This window comes from Pezoporus wallicus, unplaced genomic scaffold (assembly GCF_028554395.1).
Source record: "Pezoporus wallicus isolate ANWC-B61680 ecotype Strahan unplaced genomic scaffold, APGP_CSIRO_Pwel_v1 contig_4309, whole genome shotgun sequence".
NCBI classification, from domain to species: Eukaryota; Metazoa; Chordata; class Aves; order Psittaciformes; family Psittacidae; genus Pezoporus; species Pezoporus wallicus.
Genome location: NW_026638191.1, coordinates 2713447 through 2734811, shown reverse-complemented (window position 1 = coordinate 2734811; position 21365 = coordinate 2713447). Strand labels below are relative to the sequence as shown.

At 39.1% G+C, this 21365-nt stretch overlaps 1 protein-coding gene across 1 annotated transcript in view; it reads right to left on the bottom strand.

Annotated features, from left to right (window-relative positions):
• HMMR (hyaluronan mediated motility receptor) overlaps positions 1-21078 on the bottom strand; it is a 56667-nt gene extending 35589 nt beyond the window's left edge. The window contains exon 1 of the mRNA XM_057409874.1: positions 21075-21078. The gene's annotated coding sequence lies outside the window, so the exon portion shown is untranslated. The remainder of the gene's footprint in view (positions 1-21074) is intronic.
• Positions 21079-21365: the final 287 nt, after the last annotated feature.

Sequence of the window (21365 nt, the reverse complement as noted above, 5' to 3'; positions counted from 1 at the left end):
GAAAGCTGGTTAAGGAATTGTTGAAATAACTCTTCTTAGGATAGGCCAATTGCAACAAGAGCTTGATTTGAAAAGGTCAAGATGCTGCTTCTGGTCAGAACTCAAAGGAGAGTCCGCTGCCATCAGCAGCTCATACACTCTTCTATGCTTATAGTTATGGGGAATTTGTGTTGAACCCTGGGCTGTTTGGATACCTCTAAAGAAGAGGCTTGAATGTTTTGTTGGTTTTTTTTTCCCTACATCCCTTGTAATAAACCATAGGAATGGACAAATACTGGGTCCTTCTGGACCTTCAGAGCCAAATTTCATTTCTGTTTAAGTGTCTCAAGTTTAATGATATGAAGTCTATGTTGGCCAAGTTACAGATGTGAAAAACTCTACCCATTGACCACTGTTTTATGTGTGAATACCATGGGATATTAAGCAGTATTACCTCCTTGACTCTTCAGTGCCTGATGATGGATCCTTCTTGGAGTACCAAAGGAAGATTGGGAGGTGGTTATCACTACTCTATTCTTTTCTTCTCTTCTCCTGATAAGCTTCTTGATTACCTGGAGCAAACGTTAAGAACTAGTACTCCTTTAAAGCATTAAATCCCGTTCATCTCTTTCGTAAGTGTATTCTCCAACTACAAGAGGGATCACCCAACAGAAAAAGTGTTCCTTGTGGGTGCTTCATTATTTGTTTTTGCTTCTGAATCTTGTAGAATTCATGACCATAGAAATAGTGTATTTGCAAAGTAAATACTGTTCAGGAGCTTAGCTAATGCTTGTTAAAGGACTGTGTAGTCCTCCTAAAAGTATTCCAAATGCCTAAGCTACTTGTTCTGCTTTATTCAGCATTTTGCATAGTATGAAAGAATGAGTAAAACTGTTAGAAGAAGTTGCCATACAAATGACAAAGTCACTGAGATGAAAGCAAGTATAACAAAGAATAATGAAAGGTGGAGTGTGGGTGGGGGAAGCATGAATATTGTGTTCATAGTACTTGGTGGTACTGCAGTTCAACTGAGATAGGGTAAGTGTTGATGTGGGCTAGACAGAACAAAGTCAATTATACTGATTTAAATTTGTGTTCATGGTATAACCAAGGGTTGATCAAATTCTGCCTCGAGTATGCAGTGAACTATAAAAATGCAGGGAACTACTAAAATGACCATCGTAAGTCACTGAACTGAGAAACTCTACTTGTCTGTAGCAGTTCTCGACTGTGTAATAGGCTTTAATGTTCAGACACATTACCCTGCAGTATCTTGAACTTTTCCCAGATTCATGTAATCAATGTCCTCCTAATCTACAGAAAAAGGAGGTTTTAATGTACTGGCTTCCTCTCACTAGTACTGGAGTCATTAACAGATTAGACCTGTATTTCAGATACTATGAAGTAAGACGAATTATTTTAAGCCTTCCAACAGCTTCTGCTTAAAAATCAGAATATGATGCCAAGTGGCATCTTGTGTCATTTGCTGCCAAATATCATTTTGCCTCATAGAATTTGAATCTACTCAAGTGGTGTGAAAGCAAAATTAAAAATCAGCCTACCGCTGTTACTTAGAAGTTTCAAGTATACTTGGAAAACTGAGATCAATAGAAACCTTTACTGAAATATCAAATCAAAAATAGGGATTAGCTCATTCAAAAGCTAAAGTAAACTATATGCATTAGGGATTCCTGTTCCATAGTGGACTTAAAGTTCAGTTCACATGGGTTTTGGTGAAGATTTTGAGCTTTGGTTTTTGAAACAACAAAGGATATGATTTTGGATTCAAGTTGTCCATGTTGATAAATACAGTAGTATGGTCTGGAGAGCTGGGTACAGTTGCAACCTGTTTTCCTTCTTTACAGCTAAATCCAACTGAACAGATAAACTCTTTTAGAAATAATATGTAAATACTCTAAAACCTCCCCAAATTAACTTGCATTTAATAACATAAAGTATTGGTGCATACATAAAACTTGATTCTTCAGTGAATGGTCTCATAAAACTGTGTGGCAACAAAAATATTTCTCTAAGGTACAGAAATCTCTAAACCAGTGAAGGTACTTGCAGGGAAGGCACCGATGTGCCCAGAGTGGCCAGAGTGCTCCTGAATGTGTGAGAACAATCAGCCAGGTAAAGTTACGGATGCTGCTGCACCTGTCAGAGCAGCTTTTGTTTGACGTGGTTGTGCTTGAATGGGAGTTGGGCTCGCTGGTGCGTGCAGCCTGTAGAGCTCTCCCAGCCCTGTCTGCGCAGACACCAAAAGGAGCTGTGGGATGGGGGGGGCCCAGCTGTGCCTACCTTGGTGTGTCTCCAACTGAGCAGCAAAGTGAAAGCTGGGAGGTGTGTAACGCAATGCTACCAGCAGTAGCCACTGCTCTGCATGAGAGCCCAGAGTCTTATTTTGATCAATAATTTGGTCAGTGGAGCAGTGTGTGCTGAAGCAGCTGGAGGGTTTACCTTTGGTGGGGGACGGGGGCAGGATGCCGCACTAACTTTATGTTAACTGAAAGCTTTCTTCTGCTTTGCAGGAAGTGCAGCACTTTGATGCTTGCGCTGTTAGATCAGTGGAGTGTCTCTGGTACTGCCATATGGAGTTACCAGCCCTCAATGCTGAAAACAGAGGAACTCTTACAGAAGCCAAAAGTGGTGTTCTGTTCGTGTTAAAAAAAATGGCATTTTTCAGAAGGACAGAATTCCTTGCAGGAGGAGACTGTCTTTTTTAAAAGCTATGAACCTAATGTAGAGCTATTGAGCTCTTAAAAGGCATGGGAATTTTAAAAATAATCTATTTCATTGACTTGTTCCGCTTGCTAGAAAATAAAAAAATTAAAAAGCTTATAATTTGTTCCCAGAAATTACATAAATTTATGCTTGTAGTCGCTTTAAGAAGAGCACATTAGCATGTCCTTCTGTGTTGTCAAAGAGTGTGCATGGGAAAATGTATTCAGAAGAGTTTGCACAGAGGGATGACTTTCTGGAAGGTAAAACACCCTCTGGGAAGCTCACCTTCCTGTGCTGTCCTCTGATTTTGTTGAATTCCAGTGTCACCATAAAGGCCTTGCAGTCCTTGAAATGATCTCATTTCTTAGCGTTTTTCATAATTAAAAGACGGATAATCCCAAGTAAGATGTGGGCACTGTGGGGATCTCGCACCTTATCTTGAATGTGACAGTAGTGCTATGAGTATGTTTGGATGTAAGTTCCTATACTTTATCTCCCCTCCTCCTGCTGCCTTCTAGCCTTAACAGTCTACAGATAGCACAAAGTATGGCTAAAGCTCGGATCAAAGGGGAGTAGCCATTTAATACAAAAGCTGCTGTTAGAATCGACTATTTGATTTCTTTGAACACTTCCCAGTGCTGCACAGTTGAAAAGCTTCTCTCAGCTTTGCTTAAAACTGAAAGTTGAAATGCTTATTCTACGTGTGCCCTTGATTTTTTTTCTTTCAGTGTTTCTATTTTGCTCTTGCTTCTCTTGTGCAGGTCTGTATAGTTTATGAAAGGACTTCACCTCTGTCCATCTGTGAACCAGTATTAGGAACAACCTTGGGGGGGTGGAATTGTAGATATTATGTACAAGTGGTATAGCAAATCACTTTTAATGTTGGTTAACTGAACTACATTATTCAAAAACTTTATTAGTTTGCCAGTCAATACAATATTGTGATGTTGGTGAAAGGAATTGCTTCTACATTTGGGGTAGACATCACAATTTCTCAATGCTTACAGTCATAGGAAACAGAATTTTTCCTTGATATGTAAATGTGAAGTGGATTTATTGCATATATGAATGTTTTTGCAGTGGTGTTGTTAACTGGCTTCTCATTTGTTTTCAAATTTATATACCAATTTCTTTAGTAATAGTGCATTTTCCTTCTGATTTGTACTTCTACTTCATTTGTGCTCTATGCTTCTATTCCCAAAAGAGTACTATTAGATGATGAGTGGGGCATCAGGAGTATACATATTAAATGTCATTGGAAAATGGGCATGTGGGATTTTTCTTTTTTGAGAATAGTGATAATTAAATTTCCGTATTCAGAAGCCTATGTCACGTATCTGTATTAAGTATTTTCATGCTCCATCACACTTTTTTATTTATCTTCCTGTTTAGAATAGGCTTTGTTTTGTTTTTTTTTTTAAAAAAAAATTTTCTCTTAATAAGAATAACCTATCAAGCAAGAAGGCCAGTAGACTTCACATTATTACATTCTCTATACAGGAGTTTGTAATTTTGCTGCCACTTCTGCATTCCACAGTTTCTGATGATGGAAAGTGGGTTGTTTTTAATGGCTGATTTTTGACTGGCAAAGGCAGAGAGGGCACCAGTTGCCTGTCACAAAAATGATTGGATTGGAACCAACTGAATAGACAAGCCACAGGTTAAAAAGCTTTTGGGAGTAGCATGCTGTACGTTAGAACCTCTGATCAGCATTAACATTCTCTGCTTGTTGCAGGGACTCTTTAAAGTGCCATTTACATTGATGATGGTATAATTGACACAGCTCCCCAAGGAGCTGTAGGAATTGCAGGAAGCTCGAGTCTCAGGAACAGTCATCTGTTCTTGGGACTTCTACGTAGTCTGAGGTCTTGTTGGTAGCAGGACTTGCGTTGTACGTTATCATGCCAGTAATAAAGGGCTATCAGTGTTATGGCTCTTCTCAAGTTCCCAGCAGTATTTCTGTTAAACCTAATTGAACATTAACTTGCTGATTAGCATTAATGCTTTATTCTATTGGGTAATTGGCTGCATAGTTCTGTTTTGAATGGCTTTTCTGGAAGATGTAGTATAATAAACTTTTACAATTCAATTAATAACTTATAGAAGGTTTCATTACTTCAGCAGTAAAAGTAGTAGGATATGTGATAAATAATCTATATTTGCTTTCTGTAGCTCTGAAGGCTAGGTGGTAAAGCAAGTGTTTAAATCAATGCCTCTTAACACGGAAATAAGTAAGAGATTTGGGAAGGAAATCATAGAAATAAGACCTTTGGGACCTATACACACTCAGAAGCTGTGAGAAGATTCTATATATTAGAATGTGGTTAGAAGGTACATTATTGAAACTTTGCTGGTAAGTATAGTAGAAGATAACTGATTTGCCTGTAGAAGTAAATATCTGACACTATATCATAAGCACTTCTTTTTTGGGCTTGTTGTATATCGCATGCAGAAGACAGCTGAGGGAGCAGAAGTTGGTTGCTTCCCTGGGCATTGAATACGTGATGTGTATAACCGTTCAATGTATTTAGTGAAAAGATAATTGTGATGAAAACAGCACCACAAAGTGCTGACTTAAAGCTGTAAAGCATAAGTGTAATTACTTGACTTTGGAAAGAAAAGCTTTCATTTGACTTCAGTCTTAGATCAAAATTTCATCCAATATCTTGTACTAAAGTACAAATTTGCAGTAATTTCAGTGAAGGCTCAACTTAATCCTGCACTCACTCAGCACTAAAAATTAAATTAGACTTTGTCAGTCCAGTTGGGTTTTTTAAACCTACAATTGAGGTGAAGTTCATTGCTGTGAAAGGAGGTACTGTGCATTAAGCTCCTGGACATAAATATTGGCCATACTGGTCATCTGAGGCACTCAGAAGAGAAATTGTAACAGTGAATGATTTTGCGTGCTTATTTTATGCAAAGGTTGAAATGTAATTCCTGAGTGGTGAAGTATTACTGGTAAAATTTTCAGCTTTTCTTATGGTAAAAGATGTTTAAAAAAGCAGTCATTATGTTTAGAAGACATTTGGCTTAAGCTTGCTTAAAATATAAAACAACCATAGTACACATCAAATCGTGGGAAGGAAAGGGGAAAAAAAGTTTTTTACGTGAATTTTTTTTTTTTGGTGCAAGTTTTCTTGTTAATTTGCCTTGAATTCCAGGTATTTTATGCTAATGCTATTGGGTAATGAATTATTGAAGACTTAGAAGTGGCTGTAGAGGGTAGACAAAGATTGACAGAGGATTTTTTTTCCTTGAAACTGTAAATGTATGAGAAAGTAGGAAGACAGCATTAGAAGAATGTGGAAAGAAAAGGGCCCACATTTGGACTAATGACAAATTCACTTTCATAGGCTTCTTTTTTAACAATCAAAAGAAAAACACTAGTCCTTTTTACAATTCTAAGAGTGATTGATGCACTGTTAAAAAACTGAGGATGGAGGCATAACATAAAGAGTTCAAGCACTTCATGAAGATTGCAACATCACTTACATCTGACAGAAGGACAATTTGACTACAAAGTTCAGCCACCTCACTATTAATTTACCTCTTTCATGTATGTTGGCACTATACCATTATTTGTCTTTAACTTTGTGAGTCATTCCCCATCAGGTGGAGGACATCTCCAGAAACACCAGAGTGATGTATAAAACAACTTAGTGTTGGTGCTTCCTGTCTAAATAGTTCTTTTTCATTCAAATGCTTTTGAACCAATTTATTCCAGTATAGATTAAATGTGATACTTCAGATTGGAAGGTTTGATTCTGCTTTTTTGTACTTGAAAGCCTGCAGATGCTGAAAAGGATGTCTGTGTATAACCTGTAAACTTTGGACTTCTGAATGACACGATAGATGCAGACGGTCACAATAACCCAGTGCAATGAGCTTGCTTCCCATTTTTGTTCAAGTAACTGCTGGCATTTGCAATTATAATTCTCTTCTGTCTGCATTTGCCCTGCATTTTCAAGTTGCTGGTGCTGAAAAGAATGACCCCACAGACCATTGTTAATCGGAAAACATTTACCAGCAGTAGTACCTTGTACCTTGATCAAATTCTAGCTCTGGTAATTTCATTCTCCTTGCCTCAGGTATCCATATAATTTCCTGGCTTGATGTTTTTCATGTCTCTTCTTGTTGCCTGTTGAACAGTTCTGTATTCCTCCCTAGCTGAAGAATGTATTTCGATGACAGTGAAGTGTTCCTGACATTTCTCACAGCAGTCTGAAAGGTTATAAATACCTCTAGGAATTTGTAGAATTGATGTTCTGTAAATGCCTAAAAAAATTATTATTCAGAGCTTAGCCTTCTTCCTAAGAGGTGAAAATGTGGAGGAAAATTCAGTCATATAGAATCAACTAAGTTGGAAAAGACCTTTAAGATCATCAAGTTGAACTGTTCACCATCGATGCCAAGTCCACCACTAAACCGTATCACTGATGGCCCCATCTACATGGCTTGTGAACACTTCCAGGGACAATGATTCCACCACTGTCCTGGGCAGCCTGTTCTAATGCCTGACCACCCTCTTGGTGAAGAAACCTTTCCTAATATACAACCTAAACCTCTCCTGGAGCAGCTTGAGCTCATCTCCTTTTATTCTGTCACTTGTTACTTGGGAGACGAGACCAATTCCCACCTCACTACAGTCTCCTTTATATAGCCGTACATCATAAGCATAGAAATAGTGTAAAATATCTATGGTACAAAATATTCCCAATTTATTGTATTTGTGTCTTAAGTATTCCTGCAGGCTCATATGGGAGAAAAAAATAATTTCTTACCAATCTGGCATAAAGATAAGAAAAAAATTATTCTTTTTTTCTTTTTGTTTTCTTTGTGTGGATAAGTGATACCTGATATTCAGAAGCCTTGCCATGGGAACTGCTTTAATTTGGTTTTATCAAATTCTGAAACAAAACAAACAAACCAACAAACCAAACCCAAAATAATAAATCAAACAAACTCCCACCACCATCCCCTGCCCCAAACCAGCCAAAAGAAAAACGTTTCATTACTTTCCTTCTGTGGCTGTGTGACGAGAGCCTGATGCTATTGACATCAGGGGATAACTTCTTTTGTTTATGCAATACTGGTTCTGTAGTTATTTCCTCCAGGAAAGAGGAAACTCTCAAAATAGTAAACTGAGTATTTTTCAGGCCTGGCCTTTGTGACAGTCTGTCAAGACTGATGCTTTCCAGGCCAAGGATATTTTCTCCAGGCTGGGATTTATCTGCAAAGTAGCAATTTTGAATTTCTCAAAGAATACTATATTAAATCTATTAAAGATGAGAGGTGTTAAATTCTGAATTGGTTGGAGAACCTCCAGAGACTTCACTTGAACTTCATTGGTCCTTTTTGTCCATAAGCTTAAAAGAAGCTTGGATTCATTGTTTGCACTAAACACATTAATTCCATGTTTAATATGTGGTTCATCTGTTAACTGTGGTTCATGCAATTTTCTCAGCCAAAACTTGAAAATGTGACTTAATGTTGCTGCAAGAAAATGAAGGATTCTCTTTAAATGAAGAGGAGGGTATAAGGCGTCCACAGCAAGAAGCACAGATTTCTTATTCAATCCAAGCTCCATACTCTTGTGAACTCCCAAATTCCAGCCCCTCTTTATTTTTCATGATGATAGGAAGCTGTTATGCATGTGTGAGAGTGAGGCAAGCTCCTCAGTCAGTGAGGGTCAGTGAACTGCTTACAGATTCACTTTAGCTGAAGTTATTTAATGTTACAGACAAATGTGAGAAAACATTTGTTGTTCCTCTACTGTGGTTACTGTTCCACATCTTATTAGAGAAGAGCTATTTATTTCTTCCTGTTAGGGTCTAATTTCCTTTCACTCTTCCCTCTATCAAACACAAGCCTATGCAAGTCCCTTTCAATTGATTTGCAAGGACTAGCAAAGGAGAAATTCGATCCTTAGTTGTTTTTCTGCCTTTTTTTTTAATTTAGATTGTTGCAGGCCACCCCCAACCCAGAAATGACAAGTTAATTTGGCCTTATTGTAAAATTGAGAGTAAGGTTTTATTTGCCTTGATAGTCACCATTTTAGTAATTCAAGGCCAGTTACTGTTCTCTTCAGATTCATTCTAGCTGTTCCATACTGGGACTGTCAGCTGTGGAAGAGCTGCTCTCTTTCAGTTGGTGAGTGAGCTGGAAAAATATTTATTTATTTTATTTTTTTCTTTTATTTGTTTTTTTTTTCTTCCCCCTTCAGTTTTTCCTGCTTGGATTTTCCCCTTCAGTTAATCTAATGAATGAATTAGTGCCTTGAACAAACGGTAAATAGCATTTCTGTTGCAGTGTACTGGTATGTCTTGCGTACGGAGGAGTTGAAGGGATGTATGGGATTAAGTTTTGTCAGATCGTAGCTTTGATATGAAGTATTTCCCTAAATTTAAAAGGCAATAAGCATATAAGGGCTGTTAATCAGGTGAAGGTGAGAGTTCTAAGTTGGGCACATCAGCTGCTTTCATTCCATGTGGACAGCCAGGGACGCTTAATGAACCGAATGCAAAACCAGGGGCCTATGGGTTTTTCAGCTTTGATGACTCAATGCAGCTGTATAGTTTTGGGATTAATTTGGGATTCTCCTTCTGTTCCGCCTCAACTCTGTTACCTTCAGTGACAATTGTAGGCTTTTCTAAATATCAAATTCACAGCATAATGGTGGAGGCATCACAACTGGATTATGTCCAAACAAATATCACCTGTAAACAACTTGAAAAGGAAGGCAGCCAGGACATGGATAACGTCTCCCTGTAGAAGGTGCTGATTCTTTGTTGCAGCCTAACAGATAGTGATGCACAAGCAAGAAAATGCTGCTATTTCTGGTATCTAGGATGGGCCTTGTGGATGTCAAAACTAGCAGTGTAGTCTTCAAAGATGCCAAAAGTACGCAGCACGCATTGAAAGCTGTACCAAGCTGTGGCTTGGTGATGGCTGAGTATGGTAGCTGTTGTTCACAGAATGGCAGTTGCCTGCATGCTGACCTAAAATCAACAACAGTTTTAGGAATGCTTTCTATAAACTTAACTTTGGCACCTGGTGGCTGTTTCTGGCTCTGTGTCTGTGTCGGAATTATTATTGTAGTTGGATGACAGGGGTGTTTCATCTCAAGAAGACAAACAAATCTGCTGTACTACACTGGTAAATGAGCATGATTGAAAGAAAACTGGGCCTGGATTCTTCCTCAAAACTTTACTTTCCTTTTTAGCTTGCAAAACCAGAAATGCAATGAATGGAGTATTACTGATCTCCTTGGTGAAAATGCAGATGTCTTGACACTGGAATACATGTCAATCCAGAGAGAGTAAATGTCCTTTGTTGCCAAGTTTCTAATTATTCACAGAAAAGATTAAAGCTGAGCATAGCTTTCCCAAATGATTTCATATTATACTCTGCATTAAAAATACATTAAATAGAAATGCTGATATTGTAGAAAGGATCTTTGTGAGTACAAGGTTACAAGATTGTCATGGTATTCAGATTAAAAGAATCTGAGAGAGCAGGAAGAATGGTTGCAGGAAAACATGCTGCAGCAAATGTTCTCATGATGCCTATCACCTGTTCTCTGGCATAGAATGAATCTTGCTGACAAGATCCCTTTTCTTTGAAGGTGTAGTGGACTTCGATACTTGAGAGTAGCTTGTTTGTGCAGCCAGGATTACTCTGCAATGCCAGCTATGTAGCTGAGGTCAGTTTGACTCAGAAGTAGTTAATTTGGATTTCTCAGCCTGCAGTGCCAGAAAGCATTTGTTATGAGCAAAAGTTTGGGTTGAATATAATTTTAGGAAGGCATCTGTGCCTTTTGGTCCTTGTTTCAAATTCTGCGGGTGGTCTAAAAGATGTTGCTGTTAAGTGTTGTAATGGTATAGCTTTTTTGTTGGATTTTTACATAATGCCTTTTTTTTTCTTCTTTTTTTTATGCAGTGAAAGTTGATGTATCTGGAAGACAGAACGCTTCTCTGTAAGAAGGCAGAAGTAACCTAGCATTATAACATAATGTAGTATCGTTATAATGTGTGGATTATCTCACTCTGCACTGCACTGGTGTAGCACCACCTTGAGTGCTGCGTGTAGTTTTGGGCACCACAGTATCTGACGGGTGGCATGGTTTAGTGGGAGGTGCCCTTGCCATGGCAGGGGGGTTGGAACTAGCTGATCTTAAGGTCCTTTCCAACCCTGACCGTTTTATGGTTCTAAGGGTATCAAACTATTAGAGGGTCTGCAAGGTGGTGAAATACCTTGAGAGCAAGACTTGGGGGTGGCTGAGGTCAGTTGGTTTGTTCAGCTTGGAGAAGAGAAGGCTGAGGGGTGACTTTGTTGCAGTCTACAACTACCTAAAGGGAGGCAGCGAAGAGGCAGCTGCTTATTTCCTCTTTCTGGTGATCAGAGAGGACGTAGAAATGGGTCAGAGAATGTTCAGATTGGACATTAGGAAAAGGCTTCTCAATGAGAGGGTGGTGGAGCAGGCTCCACAGCAAAGTAGTTACAGCACTAAGTCTCTCAGAGTTCAAGGTGACCATGCTTTTAGTTATATGATTTATTTTTAGGTAGTCCTGTGAAGAGTAGGGAGATGGATTTTGATAATCCTTACGGCTCCCTTCCAACAAGGATTCAGTTGACTGGTTTTGGCTGGTATTAATGCATTCCCTTTGCTTTCTGTTTGGCATTACCTGTGGTGCTCACCTAACATGTCCTTTTCCCAATTAAAAGGACAGGATGACATACTCACTCGCTTATCTCCTGCTAACTCTGGCAATTGTGTTATGAAGGGAACACATGATACCATCTGATACCTTCTGTACTGATTTGAATGTCAGTCCCTATGGGCCTGCAGCTAGTCTCACTGCGTGTGAGTAATAAGAAGAAAACCCTGGCAGTTTAGTCAGCTTGTCAAAACAATCATGTTCTGATTCTTTTTGTGAAGCATGTGAAAAATGGACATCTATCAGTATAATATCTTATAATCTCTAGTGGGCAAATTTCTGCCTTATTTCCACACTGCAGAGCCAGTGCATATCCTTATCTGTTAATACTTTGGTCCTGATGTTCAATATCAAGATAATCAGCTGTATATCACATTACAAATCTATCAAATAGAACTTAACATGAAATATACTCTGGGTACCCAGGCATTGCTTCACTATTTCTGAATGTTCTGGTTTTCCTTTCTTGAGCCCTTCGCTTGCTCTTAAAAACTGAGAAACAAAACAAGACAACCTCATGCAATTCCACAACTTGGAGTATGGTCTTGGAGGCTGTGTTGTATAAGTTAACATAATTTATTCACTATGTTTTTTAAATTCCAGAATTATGAATGGTTGGTGGGATTTCTGGAGTTTAATTAAAATCTTCTCAAAAGGCCTTGATAGCTACATAATGAGTTGTTATATATGGTGATTTACATGATCATCGGTATTATGTCATGTAATAACAGTGGTGGATTGTACTAAATATTACATACTAATACATAAACATTACATATAAAATATGGCCTCCTAGAGTATGACAAATCATAGGCTGCTCTTTGTTCATAGAATCATAGAAAGGTAGGGTTGGAAAGGACCTTAATATCATCATGTTCCAACCTTCCTGCCATGGGCAGGAGCACCTCCCACTAAACCATCTCACCCAAGGCTCTGTCCAGCCTGGTCTTGAACACTGCCAGGGATGGCGCATTCACAACTTCTTTGGGCAACCCATTCCAGTGCCTCACCACCCTTACAGTAAAGAACTTCTTCCTTATATCCAATCTAAACTTCCCCTGCCTAAGTTTTAACCTGTTACCCCTTGTTCAAACCTCTAACATGGTAGAAGTAACACTTAACAGTGGTTTTACTGATTGGATATAGTATTTCCTTAGTCTCTTTGCTTGTTCTCATTGGGATGTGGATGTGAAATTTCTTGATAGAAATACTTTTATGAACTATTTATTCCTAGGAAACTTGAGCTGAGCAGGGATATCAATACATTTCAAGAAAACTGGTAGTGATTGTGGCCTTGGGTGTGAAGAAGAGCAGCTGAGTGCCTGGGAGGAAAGGGTGATTTGATTTCTTGGTTTTTCTCCCCTGTACTGTGCAGTCTGAGATACAGGGAGCAGATGGTCATAGGAAAAGAGGGAGGCTGAGCAAGCTAATGCTGGGGGAAAATGAAAGCATCTCTCAAGGAGACGTGGATGAGATCTCTTGGGGCTGCAAAGTTCATAAATTTCTGTCATGCACTCTTTATGAATAAGGCAACACAGGCCTCTTACAGATTCAGTGTTCATGGAGATGCTTTACCAGCTGTAACTAACTACTGTAGCCCTTGATCCCTGCCCATTATTTCCAGCTATGGCTCTTGAAAACAGAGCAAAGGTCCTTGACATTCTAAATGAAAACTAGAAATAGAAAATAGAGCAGTGTGGCAGTTGGTGGTGGGGAGAAAGGGAGGAAGATGTTTTTCTGCCTTCCTGAAAAAAGGAGAAAAGTAGAAGAAATGAATTTGCTGCTTATGCATTATTATGTAAAATAGATTTACAGAAAATATTTGAGTATTGCCTAGTGTGAAAGAAGTACTGATTGAAGGTGGTGCTTCTGTTTAAGTATTAATTATTATATAGTCTGTGTCTCATCCTGTGCTTCTAACCTTCCTGGATATTTTATACAGATGACTTCTGATGAACACCAGGAAATAAAAGAATAGTTTAAGTTGCTGTAATGTTTAAACATTAACCACAGATTTCAATGGTTCATTAGAGCTTGTTAGCTCTAGTTCAGAAGATGAAGCTTGGAAGATTGATAGCTGTGCTAGAGGCTGTGCTGGAAGACTACAGCTGATATACACATGAAATTTCCTATTAGATAGTCACAAATGATCTGGAGAATGTATTCCCTTTGAACTTAGAATCATCTATTTGTGATGAGTGCAAGGAAAGCCTCATCCCAGGTAATACCTGGGAGTCAGCAAAAGTGTTTCAATCCAGCCTACTTGCAGACTCTTGCATACTTTGTTCTCTTTACTAGAAAGCACACTGCTAATGTTTGCTTCCTCTCTCCTAATAAGGTAACTTGCCTGCCATTGTTTTTAATGATAAGGAGTTTTTACCTTGCATCTAGAAAAAAGATGAACTTGTTCAAGTCATAGGGACTGTGATTCAGAAATCTTCCATTATTTTTCCTTTTCCATCAAAGAAAACATGGAAAATGTTTCTTGCCTCTTGTAATTTTCTCAATCCTCTGAGCATCATGTCACCTCTCAGGACCACAAACCAGAAAAAAAGGCAATAGATCTCTACTTGGAAATCAAACAAAGTATCATGGCTTTTCCAGTTTCAGGGCTCTAAGCTATCAGAAGCTTGGTCCATCTGCTGTTATGTCTCTGGAATGGGTTTTCTGCCCACTGCTGCTTCGTTTCAGTATTTGTGTGTCTGACTCACGTCGAGCTTGTCTGCTAAAAATTTGTTCTGGATCTCAGATTGCAACTGCGAGTAGCAGTTTCTCTTTTCACTTTATTTCTACTTGGTGCATCTGATTATTGTCCATGTTTTCTGCTTTGGGCTGTAAATGGTGGCTGGGGAAGGAAAGGAATAAGTTTAAGTTTTCTTTCAGCCAGAAATAAATAAGCAATGGTTGACAATAATACAGACTTCACTTAAGGTAACTTCTTGCACCTTGCATTCATGTTGGTGATTTCTCTTGATGCTATCCCTGCTCAGTTCATGGCTTTCTGCTTTAAGAAAGGCTTTTATTCAGCTGGTAAGACTCCTTTTCCTATTCCTTTCCAAGATAAATCTTCCTGTATTTATTTCTAGACAAACATGGGTTTTGCATATGATCTTGAAAAGGGCTCAGTATCCCCATTTATTTCAACTGAAGCTTTATGTGTTCAGCAAGTCCTGTCTCTTTCATGTTCTTGTTAACGTTTGTTTCTCTGAAAATAAGTAAGCTGTCATAATAAATGTAATATAGGAGGAGATTCATTGAAACGTCACTGAGCTTTTGACTACTTTAACACTAGCCGTTAGCAGGTGGGTCAGTGTATTCAGAAAAAAATGCCCCAGTTTAAGTTCAACAAATTAAACTAGTGCAAATTCCCCCAAACCCTAAATTTGCAGCTTTTGATCCTTCAAATGGATTAATTAAAACCGCTTCAAACATTGTGTGGAAATAGACTTGAAGTTGCACTGTTCTGTTAAAATCTCATTGACTACCTTGCACTTTGATCACTGGTCTGTGGTGCTTGATTGTCTGCTGACCAAATCCAGCAGGATGATTTCAGTATTTCAGGTAAACTACTGAAATCTCTAATGGCTGTTTGGAAATTGGAAAAAAAAAAAAAAGAGTGAGAAAGGAACAGGAAAAGAGACCCAGTTAATTGTTGCTTTGTCCCATACTTCTTGACTTCAGTAAAAGTGGTGTAATGTGCTTGGTGAATTCTTGCTGTGTGATAGTGACAAGAAATCCTTTTCAGCATGATAAGATTTACCCATCCTTAGCCTTTTAAAAAAGCTCTGTTTGCTGAAGTCCCTTACATAGCATGTAGACATTCCACTTTGTGAATGTACGTTCTGTGTACAGTGCATGGTTTCTTATGAAGATGGTTTCATTTATTTGCCAAGCTTCTGGATTTTTAATGAGGAAGCTAAGTAAGTGTTTGTGGGTTGATTGATCTTTAGAATAGTTACGGTTGAAAAGGCCCTTAAGATCATGTAGTTCTCCTCTGTCTTTGTAAAGAGGAGAAATACAGAAACTGCGGTTCTCCAGGAAGTCTCTGCGCTATTGTCAGGGTAGAAACACCAGGTGTTGATTTGATTTTGCTTCAGACTGAGTTTGAAGCTGCTTGATGCCTTACCATTGTATTTGCTTACCTTTGTATGGTTGTATCCTGTTAAATGTAGCTAGCTTAGTTTTGTAAATTGGATGTTTGTGGTGCTTGGTTTATAGAGGATGTTGGTATCCTTGTGTTTGTTTTTCTGAGCACAAGTATATGCTCCAAGCCACGACTTACTGTAGCTCTTAAGAATTAGAATTGCCCCTGCCAAGGGCTTTTTCTCCAGCTTGCTTGGTCCCTGAAGCAGAAAAGTATTCAGTATTTGACCATTGCTTATGTATGATGTATAGAATTGCCCATATTCATTCCTACATGCTTCCTACTAAGTTGCATACTGATTATCTATTTGCCAAATTTCTCTACAGCTTCTTACTGACGAAAGTGTAACAGTAAAAAGATTTTGCCAAACTTATGTCCACTTGAAGCAAACAGAGGATATATGAAGCAAATCTCTGGTGTTTTTTTTCTCTCCTTCTCAAAAATATTATGTGGAATCGGTATTCACTACGGGTGCACTGGGGTACAGGGTTTTGTCTGTACAGGCAGGCACGCTGATAGTTTCTTGTAGAAATCATTTCAGTATCAGTCAAGATAAAAGTAGTAATAAAAAACCCTCTTCTTTCTGAAAGTCAGTGTGGACCCAGTCAATTCTGTGATTTTTCTTGTCCGCTGTGTATGAGAGTCCTGGTGGATATGTTCTTACCTTTTGATTTAATACCAAAATCTGAACAGGGAAAGTAAAGCTATAGAAAAAACAAGGCAAGAGCATACCATGATCTCCTGGAGCTATAAGAAAATTATAAGAGCTGGGGCGTGAATATGTAGAAGAATTTACTGAAAATGTAATCATCTTTTATCATGTCTACTCAATCTCTCTGTGCCACGGCGCATAGCCCTTAACGTTTACTCTGCTTGCAAACTGTATATTCATGTTCTGAGTCCAAGTATTGAGAAAAGAAAAAAAGGCCTGAATTTGTAGGGAAAATACAACCTTCTGCTTCGGCTGTTGTCCGAGCGGAGCCGTTCTGGTTCCCTGCGCCTGCAGGTGGCAATCTTGCGCTGTACTGGAGCAGCAGTTCCTGACCCCTCCAAACTGCGGCTGGGAATGCGTGGGCTGGGGGAAGAGTCAGGGGATGGCGGCGGATGAAACGAGAAGTTTGGTTTTTACTGAAGTTTTCAAGACTTGCTTCCCTGACAACTTTTTAATCCTCAGGATTTAGTGCAGCAATTAGCTTGCGAGGAAGCGAGGCAGTAGCTGTGCAGCAGCGTGAGCAAGCACAAGAAAGCAAAGCTGCAACAGTGATGCTCTTTTCCTGCCCGAGCACCTAAACTCTCCCTCCAGGAGGCATTCAGGGCTAGAGTGGGATCACTGAAGAAGTTTTAACTTTTTTTCTGTCATAGAGCACGACCCTGATGTTCAAGAATTTTGGAAACCAGTTTGGCACAGTGCAAAAAACTCCCTTCACCAGCTCTGCCAAATACGTGAATAGATCCATAGGAGGATGTTTGAGGAGGAAGTGGGCCATCCCACTTCTTGTTTTTATGATTATTCATCTTCCAACCTTTATCAGCAGGACCTGAAACAGTAAAGGTCTGGAATTCAGAGTACAATTTGGAAAACAATCTTCTAGATGAAGCTCTATGCACAAGTAACTTCCTGCTGATACTATTTTATAGTAAAATAGACTTTGGCTTTTCTGAACTACTGAAGTTTATACATGTAATTTCCTTTTTTTGGTAGTGAAGTGTTACACTAGTATTAAAATCTTAACAACTATGATTCAAATTCAGTGAAGTCTTAAATCAAAACCTGGTACCTGTGGCTGACTTTTTTCTCTCCCAGTCACTTCCAGTGTGTATGGGTGTGGGAGGCTCAAGACCCCCCCAAAAATCTGTATTTTAAATTCATGCTCTGCAAGGTGCGTGTTTGCTTCATGCTGTGTATTTCAGCAGAAGACTTGAATACACCAGGGAAGCTGGGGAGACAAAACCTGTGACTGGAAGCTGCAGAACAGTAACTCTCTTTCACTTCAGTACAGGGAATGCAATTTATGTGGCTGCAGGGAAATGAGTGAGTTCAGAGCTCAGATCAAGAAAAGCAGTCCTCTCTCAATGTAAATCATACAGTAAAATATCCCCAGCCCTGCTCTTATATCAGTATTTCACTTAAAGAATTTCAAAACCTGAATGGCATAAACATGGGCCTGACTTTATTTTGGGACAAAATGGGGATGTAATTCTGGGATGAAATCATTGTCTAATAATCCAATCACTCTAGTTGGTCTAAGCAAAGTAAAGGGAATCTGATAATATGGATCTGCAGTGCTTTTAGCCAGTTTTAATTTCATGTGGTTGTAGGTCCACCACTTTCGCTGCCAAATGTTCTTGTTGGCTTTGACATGCACATGACCCTTGGGTGAGCTGGCTTAGCTCATTGAGACCAAGACTTTCAGTTTTCTCACTAGGGATTAGTTCTCAGCCGATCAGCTCCCTGAGCTGCCCTTTGCCCAGTCACACAAATCTCACTCCCTTTGAGAGGGGAAGAGAGGACCAGCTCTGTAAGATGGACTGTTATGGAAATGTACTAGGGTGCATCTTTCATTTCATGCATTAGAGCAACACAAGTGAGAGCCTGTGGTCACTTTGTTTTAAACTTACAGATAACCTCTTGAGTGAGAGTATGAAAAGAACTGATGTTACAACACAGGTCTGCAGTACTGAACTGTGAGTCAGAGAGGCTGGCTCACTAGAAAGGAGGAAGGAAAGCCACAAGATGCGGTAGTATTTTTGTTTAGTATTTCCCTCAGGCTGAAGTGATTGATTCTTGTGTTCTTTTTTTTTTTCCTCGAGTAGCCACAGATCCAGATCTAACCCTAATCTAGCATTTAGTGAAAGTTGGATGGCAGCTCTCCACATGAAGAGAAATCGGACCCACTTTTAAAGCTTCATGGGAGATAAAGGCAGAAGACTTTTCTTACCCTAAGGCAGACAGAAGTGCTGCTGACTAAAAGCTTTTTTGGAAGCTATGCAATGAATTATCCCAATGCACCGCTCAGTTGAAGGGAGAAAGATCTAACAAGCTCAACTTAGGTAGTTTTTCATTGAAGTGTTACTGAAGCTTGACGTTCTTGATCTTGTTCTTCTGCAGCAGAACTTCTGGGATAAACTATGTTCTAGAGGAGGGCTCGACAGGCAAGTCCAAATAAACCTGCTAAGAAACTTGCTTTCCTAGAAGACCAATTCTGTAATCTTGTCTGTATGAATCTGGTTTTCCCCTCATAGGAAACAAGTAAAAGAAAGTGTTGAGATACGAAGTCAGTCTTTACCCTGTGTGCCACAGCAGTCAATTTATGTTATGCTAAGTAACTTAAAGCTGAAAGGGTTCTTAACTGAGTTGTTCTTCATAGCTTTTCTTCACTAAATAGCGTTTGGGTTTTGGTTTGTTTTTAACTATGGAATTGCATTTTATATTTCTTCTGCAGCCATGCAAGGAACTACGGTATATTCAAGCTAAAGGGGAATTATGGTCTAGGTCAAAGAACAATGAAATAAGCAAATTTTGGTAGCTGTCCGTGGACTGGAAATTAAAATTACCCTTCTAGGAACTGTTGTAAAGTTGGCAACTCTGGTGGTGTCTAACCAGCAAATAGGAGCTTGAACTTCGTAGATGAAGGAAAGAGCTAATTTGAGTTCCACATGCTGATTGATTGCTCAGACCATAGAGTAATTTTATAGAGGGCTGGGCATCACTTCCAGCTGCAGTCACTGTATTTCAATGACAGTAAATTCTGTAGTGTCTTAGTGGGGCATCCAAGGGGTAATCATTGCCTTTTTTCCTCCAAGTGCTTATATGGTAGAGCTTCTGAGATGACTTGGCAGTGATCCTTTCATCTAAATCCTAACTACATATCAGTTGGAACCGTTCAGTTTGGGACAGTTTTGGGCAGTTGAGGATCATACAGAAGGACTGATGAGTATAGTTGCTCTTGATTGGGATTTGTAAGTCCTTTGCTGGATCTGGAAGGTCATAGGTAGTATAAAACATGAGGAAATTGAATTCCCTTTCTTAAAAGCAGCGGTGGATATGTGAATTATGAATTATCTTAAGTATACTGAACACCTTGGCAGATCAAGGGATATATTCTCTGTCTTGCATTGCTGGAGTGATGCCATGGCACTTGCTTTTCTCATGAAAAAGGGTTTCTGTGTTTGTGGACTGAAGGATAGTTTCCTGTGTCTAAACACTGCTGTAGCACTGTTCTCTCTTACTTATGGTAGGCTAGAATGCAGAGAATTTTTTTTTTCCTGTAACACAAATTACTGCTTTCAGATGTGAGCTTTCATTTTTGCGTAGTACCCATCACCTGTAAAGGAAACTGCCAAAACTACAGGAAAATAAAGAGTTGATTTTTGAGGTAAGGAAACAATTGACCTGAAAACTTTACTTACTGACCTGGTGAGACAAGGATCTGCTCTGTCTTTTTTTCTTTCTAATAAGTCCAAACTTTCAAGTAAATGAAGCCAGGTTGCTTTTTGCTTTATTCACCCTCTCACAGAGAAGAGGTGAATATAACTTCCCTCACCATTAGAATCATGAGTCTTTCTGCAGACACATAATGTAGCTCTGGATTAAAAGGGCAAATGGGCTTAAGACTGGTCTTTATTAGAGATCAGAAAGCCAAACTGATAGCTGCTGGGAATAGTCAGAGTGACTACTGAGAAGGTTGGAAGAGGGTGTGCAAAGAGGTCTAGCTTCTGTTTGAAGCAACTTTAAAGCTTCAGCAGCTATGGAAAAACTTGCTGGAGCTATATATTTCTGGTTAATGTTGTTTGGCATCTTTGTGCTTAAATCAGAACTTCATTTAATCGGATATCAGTTTTCTTTACAATATAAATGGATGTGGTAAATGGTTTTTTAAAAACATGTTTTGATTCCCAGTGATAAAGCCTAAGCACGGCAGCTCTCAGGAAGGTGTCTGCCTTTTAGTTGACTTGTGTAATTTCCATAATTTTCAAAAGCCATCTGATCTAGTAAGTGCTGGAATGTGGCTGTAATGGTGGGTTAATGAAAGCCATTATGGCTCATTTGTGCAATCTGTTCATTCTTATAAAATACTCCAGAAGGGCTCAGGCACGCTGGGTCACCAAGAGAAAAAATGACAGTAGATGAGGTGTTTTTTTTTTGTGTTGGTTTGGTTTTTGTTTTAACCATCATTAATGGGAAAGCAGGGGCTTTACTAAAAGCTGCTGCCAGATTTTTCAGAGATGTTGTAAGGAATAAGACTTAAATATGCCTATTAAAAAAATCCCACATCTCTACTTCCTCCCACGTTTTGCATTCCTGAGACACTGAGTCTGTGTTGTCCTAGATGTAGAAAATAGCTTCATTTGGAGCTGATAAGCAGTGAACAATTTACCAAGGTGAATTACTTAATGACTTATATATAGAGATGATACTCCCGCAGCTGAGCGTTTGGAAGAATTCACCTTTGCTTATTTGATAGTTTCTAAATGCTTCAGCAGACTTAAGGTCTGTCTAGTTGCACTGTTCTGCTTAGCCTAAATGTCAGCTGCATAGTACTATCTGTGTTTGAGATGTGTGGCTAATCTTTTGGTTGGTCACTTTTGATGGACATGACTAACACTTGGAACCATGGCAATCTAGTGAAGTTATGTAGTTTCCCTTGTGGACCCATTTGACTTGGGCCCATTTGTCTTGTCCCCATTGTGTTATCACTTCTGCCTTGTGAAGATGTTGACCGTTTGCTGGGAGCTAATACCCGTTTATCAGCTTTTCCACATCCATTGCAATCTGAGTTTTTTTTCTGTATTGTTTG